We start from the raw sequence: 6,451 nt of genomic DNA, 5'->3' as shown, positions 1-6,451 counted from the left end.
ACTTTTAAATTCGCGTAGCCTATTAGGTGTGACACTCGACACTTGGCATTGCTTTGTTAGCAAATTCTCTGTCGCCACTACTAACCAACGGCTTCCCAATATCCATAGCAATTTCCAGTTAATTACTGAAAATTCAAACGGTGTTATGCAGTTAAGAGCAAAACGCCCACAATGCTGTTCTGTCTTAAGCAATGTGCCGTATATCAATAAAACAGCAGATTACTGTAGGAATTTCCCTGTAATTTCACATCAATTTCATGCCGTGTACCAACAATGACAATGAGTTTGCTTTTATATTTATTGATTTTTATAGATTTAATCAGCTGGACGTGAAAAATGTTCTTCTGCGGGCGTTTGGGCATATTATCTTACCGTTGTCAAGCAAAACTCTGCTTCGTAGTTCTAATTGGACCGTCCTTATGCAGACACTCTGGTTTGTTGTTCTAGTCGCACCGTTGTTAAGCAAACATCTCTGGTCGTAAGTTCTATGAAAACAATGATTTTATCAAGAAAAAATAGTTCATTCCCGTTTCATACCATGCAATTTGTTGTGTTCAATAATAGATGTTACAGGTTGAGTGTATTCTGACCACTAGGAGGCACTGTATTACTTTCCCGAGAGTAGTTGGAAGACTACCCTAGTAAGGATGTGACGTAAGGGGAAAGTGTGTTGACCAGGAGAGATTGGGTTAAGATCAGAGACTGTAAAAAATATGGACACAGCTACTGTGACGTCACCCATTGACTCTCCGTGGGTCTCTAAAACCCGTTTTGAAGCTCAATGGCGGGCGCGGCCATTTTCTCGATTTGGAGCCAAAACCATAGAGTTAAGCGGTCTTGTGATTTTTACAATTTGATTGACAGTCCGGTGCGGAAAAGTCCTCAACCTGAACGAGGCTAGCTGACTGTCTGCCGTTATGTTTTAAAATATATTATCAGATGTTTACGGAGTTTAGTTTCCATCCGTGACTGTACTGTGTCATGTAATCACGTTATGTATGACATTAAAAATACAATTAGGCTATGTTCAGTTATCTTCAATTTATGTTTCTCAGCAAAACGAATATGCTTAGCTAGCATATCAGCTTGCCAGTGAGCTAGGTAGGCTGTCCGTGGTTAGCTCACGCGTTAGCAATATGAACCACAGGGGAAGAACATTGACTACACTGATGGTCAATCAATCGGAGATGTGTAGGCTACTGGTGATTTGACTAGGCAAATTTTCGTATAACTGTCTGGTAGATCTGTTAACCGAGCAAGTTATCGTCGTAGGTTTTCGCCAGTCAGATAATGAGCCTGCTACTACTAGCTACTCCATCGCCGTTTGTGGTGTTCACTTGCTGGGTGACGCTAGGTGACCGATCGTTCGCAAATCACTTTCTACCGAACAAAAATTAACACTCAGCGGTGATGAACAAATCTACCAAGTATTTTAATAACTGATCTGCAGGCGTGTAAATATGACAACGCACTTTGTACGGCAAGTTTTCCACCTGGTGCATGAAGAAAAATAATGTAGCCTACGTTGAATTTCTAATTATTATTAGGCTATTATTTTTTTCTTGTAAATCATCAAAACCAATGGAGAAAAGCCAATATACGCAAGGAGCCCCCAGAACCGATTCTGAGAACCACTGTCTTAAATGCCTAGCTTGTCGGTCTCTTAAATGCTAAAAACATGTTCCTTTTAAATGCCAAGATGGTTAATTTCGTTAAATTCTGTGTGTGATCTGTGTGTTGTATATTCAGCAAATGAACCTTGAAACTCTTAATTCGCTTCGTGAAACTGAAAAAGTGTTTATCCCAAAATCGGGATTATAGTAGCTTTGTCACATGCGTGAAGCATGGCCCAGGTAGACATTTACGGAATGTACACGACTGACAAGCCGCCAAACACGTTTGACAGATTGAATGTTTGCCGGTTAAGGTTAGCTAGCTAGTCAAATGGCTTGGTAGCCGAAGTTGCGAACTGTTTTAGCACAGGCTACTACTGGACTACCAAATATAGCAAGCTGATTACGCTTTCTGCCAAGTAATTATTTGGTTAAGTAGGCTAAAGGAAATAGTAAAAATGACTCGGATACCGAAAAACTTAAGAGGAGGATTATTTTATGGTCGTCTAGAGCAGCTGTAAATAGCACACGCCATAATGAAATCACCACGAAATGGGATGCCTGCATTTTCAGACTTAGCACAAATTCATCTGCCTAGCACTGTCACCTTTTTAAACGTTGTTTAGAACATAGCGTCTTTCTAAAACGGATTTTGAATGCAGCTAGCTTAATGAATAATGAGGCCTTTTAAATGCCTGGGGCAAATAAAAGAGGCGATTGGGCTCCACAGTTAACGAAGAAGCACCTGCGTGGGCACCGGAATGCGCTTCCGCAGTTCGTTAGGCAAATAGCGATCTCATAAATCTGAATTCCCGACACAGAAATAATTCACGAATTCTTCTATAACGAACGCTGTGGCACTGGATGCAATTTAAACAAAATAATTGATAGAATACTAACCTGTAATCGGCAGCAGTTGTGTGCGTCACCCGTTTTAAATACAGAGTATAATGCTATTAGCGATCTCATAAATTCAAATTCCCGAGACAGATATAATTAGCCAGTACATCTAAAACGAACTTGGTGTAATTGGAAACACGTTATAAGCGGTACACGTCCTCCAGATAGATCGCGTGGGCACCGGAATGCGCTGCCTCAGTTCGTTAGGCGAATAGCGATCTCATAAATCTGAATTCCCGACACAGAAATAATTCACGAATTCTTCTATAACGAACGCTGTGGCATTGGATACAATTTAAAAAAATAATTGATAGAATACTAACCTGTAATCGGCAGCAGTTGTGTGCGTCACCCGTTTTAAATACAGAGTATAATGCTATTAGCGATCTCATGAATCCAAATTCCCGAGACAGATATAATTAGCCAGTACATCTAAAACGAACTTGGTGTAATTGGAAACACGTTATAAGCGGTACATGTCCTCCAGATAGATCGCGTGGGCACCGAAATGCGCTTCCGCAGTTCGTTAGGCGAATAGCGATCTCATAAATCTGAATTCCCGACACAGAAATAATTAACCAGTTCTTCTATAACGAACGCTGTGGCACTGGATACAATTTAAACAAAATAATTGATAGAATACTAACCTGTAATCGGCAGCAGTTTTGTGCGTCACCCGTTTTAAATACAGATTATAATGCTATTAGCGATCTCATAAATTCAACTTCCCGAGACAGATATAATTAGCCAGTATATCTAAAACGAACTTGGTGTAATTGGAGACAATTTACAAGCGGTACACGTCCTCCTGATAGATCGCGTGGGCACCGGAATGCGCTTCCGCAGTTCGTTAGGCGAATAGCGATCTCATTAATCTGAATTCCCGACACAGAAATAATTCACGAATTCTTCTATAACGAACGCTGTGGCACTGGATACAATTTAAACAAAATAATTGATAGAATACTAACCTGTAATCGGCAGCAGTTGTGTGCGTCACCCGTTTTAAATACAGAGTATAATGCTATTAGCGATCTCATAAATTCAAATTCCCGAGACAGATATAATTAGCCAGTATATCTAAAACGAACTTGGTGTAATTGGAAACACGTTATAAGCGGTACCTGTCCTCCAGATAGATCGCGTGGGCACCGGAATGCGCTTCCGCAGTTCGTTGGGCGAATAGCGATCTCATAAATCTGAATTCCCGACACAGAAATAATTCACGAATTCTTCTATAATGAACGCTGTGGCATTGGATACAATTTAACAAAAATAATTGATAGAATACTAACCTGTAATCGGCAGCAGTTGTGTGCGTCACCCGTTTTAAATACAGAGTATAATGCTATTAGCGACTCATAAATCCAAATTCCCGAGACAGATATAATTAGCCAGTACATCTAAAACGAACTTGGTGTAATTGGAGACACGTTATAAGCGGTACACGTCCTCCAGATAGATCGCGTGGGCACCGGAATGCGCTTCCGCAGTTCGTTGGGCGAATAGCGATCTCATAAATCTGAATTCCCGACACAGAAATAATTCACGAATTCTTCTATAACGAACGCTGTGGCACTGGATACAATTTAAACAAAATAATTGATAGAAAACTAACCTGTAATCGGAGGCAGTTGTGTGCGTCACCCGTTTTAAATACAGAGTATAATGCTATTAGCGATCTCATGAATCCAAATTCCCGAGACAGATATAATTAGCCAGTACATCTAAAACGAACTTGGTGTAATTGGAAACACGTTAAAGCGGTACATGTCCTCCAGATAGATCGCGTGGGCACCGGAATGCGCTTCCGCAGTTCGTTGGGCGAATAGCGATCTCATAAATCTGAATTCCCGAAACAGAAATAATTCACGAATTCTTCTATAACGAACGCTGTGGCATTGGATACAATTTAAAATATGTTTCATTAAATTTTATTGGGTATGAAACATTTTTCATTCAATTTCTGGAATTTTCCTGAATATGCCAAACATGTCCAGGGGATGTAATATTATGGTGCAGTTGTCATGAAAATACCCTTTTGTTGAAGCATTTTACATGCAATCCATGTTATTATTACATAAGGCATAATACAGTAATATAATGAAAACACGTGCATGGTTTGTAAGGTTTTCCGGGGTTTGTAAATATGATAAACAGATGGTTTAGAGTCCAGATCCAGAAAATAAATAAAAAGTGTAATGATAGAGGGGCCCACATAACGGCACTGTGGAACTGTCAAGCGTAGTTGCCCCACCATTTGTCCAGAGGCCTGATGATCTTTTTACCCTTAATGGCCCGAACACACATACCCCCACAACCATAGACAAAGAGACTAGTTCCCCTTATCTTAGATGTGTCCAGGTGGCAACATTCCAGAGAGCCAAATGGCCTGCTTATCCCGAGGAAGTCCAAGTAACTTATTGTTTTATCACACGGCTCTGGGTTCTTTGAAGTACAGGATGAGTCCCAGCCTGCAGGCCCGTTCAAATGCCAGCCTTTTCTGGGTCCCAGTTTGACTCCCCTTTACACCATTCTCTGGGAAGGAGCTGAGCAGGGTGTTGAGCTCATCGAGGAAGCTTCCCAGGGGCCCTGGAGGGCGATAGATAACAACAATGTACAAGTTAACAGGATAGGTGATTGAGACAGAGTGGTATTCAAAGGTAGAGATGGAGAGGTGAGAAAGGGGGAGAACAGAGAATTTCCAAGAGGGAGAGATCAGCAAACCTGTGCCCCCACCACGGCCAGACGGGCGGAGGGCGTGAGAAAAGGAGAAGGAGGAGGAGAGGGCTGCAGGGGTTGCAGTGTTGCCTGGTGTGATCCAGGTCTCAGTGAGGGCAAGGAAATGTAGGGAGAAGAGGGACGCGTAGGCTGAAATGAAGTCAGCCTTCCGCGTAGCAGACTGGCAGTTCCATAGCCCTCCTGCGACCGTGAAGTCGTCACAGGGGGGTCAGTGAGGGATAGCGAAGTTTGGAGAGGTTCCGTCGCCACGGGGTCCTCGCCTGCGGAGGCGAGTTCTGTAGGGGAGAGAACAGGTTGGGATGGGGTTGACACATAGCATAGCAGTGAGGACAGGGAAGGCCTGTGGTGTGGCCACATGGTCAAGGAAAAGTTTAATTAAACATACACATGCATACCGAGAACAATCAATCGAGGACTGTCAGGCAAAGTTAAGGACCTCTCAACGTCAGCAGCAGAGGCAGAAACCTGCAGAGAACAAACAATATGAAATTAAACGCATTTAAATATTATTAGGGATACAGTGCCCTCCATAATGTTTGGGACAAAGACCCATCATTTATTGATTTGCCTCTGTACTCCACAATTTGAGATTTGTAATAAAAAAAGTATTTACATGCATATCAGGTGAACAGTGTATGAATTACAGCCCTTTTTATACACAATCCCCCCAATTTTAGGGCACCATGCTTGGGACACAGCAATGTTACAGTGCACATCATGAAGGAGTACACCCTCTCTGAAAAATGGAAATCCAGCTTTATCGCTTTACAAATAAAAAAGATATTATGTAGTGTTTCAGCAACACTGCAATACTGCAATGCTAAACAGGAAAGCATGTTTTTTTAACCAACATTATAAAAAGCCATGTTGCAAATGAGTATACCCCCTCTGAGCAAAATTTGTTTCTGCTTCTAAATTATGACCATCACAAAAAAGAAAACAAAATTGACAGGTATTGGGATGGTAGGTATGCCATCCCACCAAGTTACGCCTTGGTGGAGGCATGCCCCATACCTATACAGCACCGAGAGTTTGGCACTTTTCAGGGTTCCCCACAGAAATAACCACAACAGCCACAGACACTCAGCCATTAAAAACATTAAATTCTGTACATTCTGACCCCATTTCAACAGACAGATGTCATAAACACCTTCACATGTCCACACAATAAAGCCCCAAACTAAGGGGATTTTTTT

General features: G+C 41.7%; 1 long non-coding RNA gene across 1 annotated transcript; it reads right to left on the bottom strand.

Annotated features, from left to right (window-relative positions):
• Window positions 1-4,431: 4,431 nt before the first annotated feature.
• LOC135246332 (uncharacterized) lies at window positions 4,432-6,435 on the bottom strand. Its single transcript, XR_010327622.1, has 2 exons — window positions 5,651-6,435; window positions 4,432-5,530 (listed from the first exon to the last, which is right to left on the bottom strand). It is a non-coding gene; the product is annotated as an uncharacterized LOC135246332 (long non-coding RNA).
• Window positions 6,436-6,451: the final 16 nt, after the last annotated feature.

This window comes from Anguilla rostrata, unplaced genomic scaffold (assembly GCF_018555375.3).
Source record: "Anguilla rostrata isolate EN2019 unplaced genomic scaffold, ASM1855537v3 scaf0189, whole genome shotgun sequence".
NCBI lineage: Eukaryota > Metazoa > Chordata > Actinopteri > Anguilliformes > Anguillidae > Anguilla > Anguilla rostrata.
This window is presented reverse-complemented; position numbering and strand designations above follow the sequence as displayed.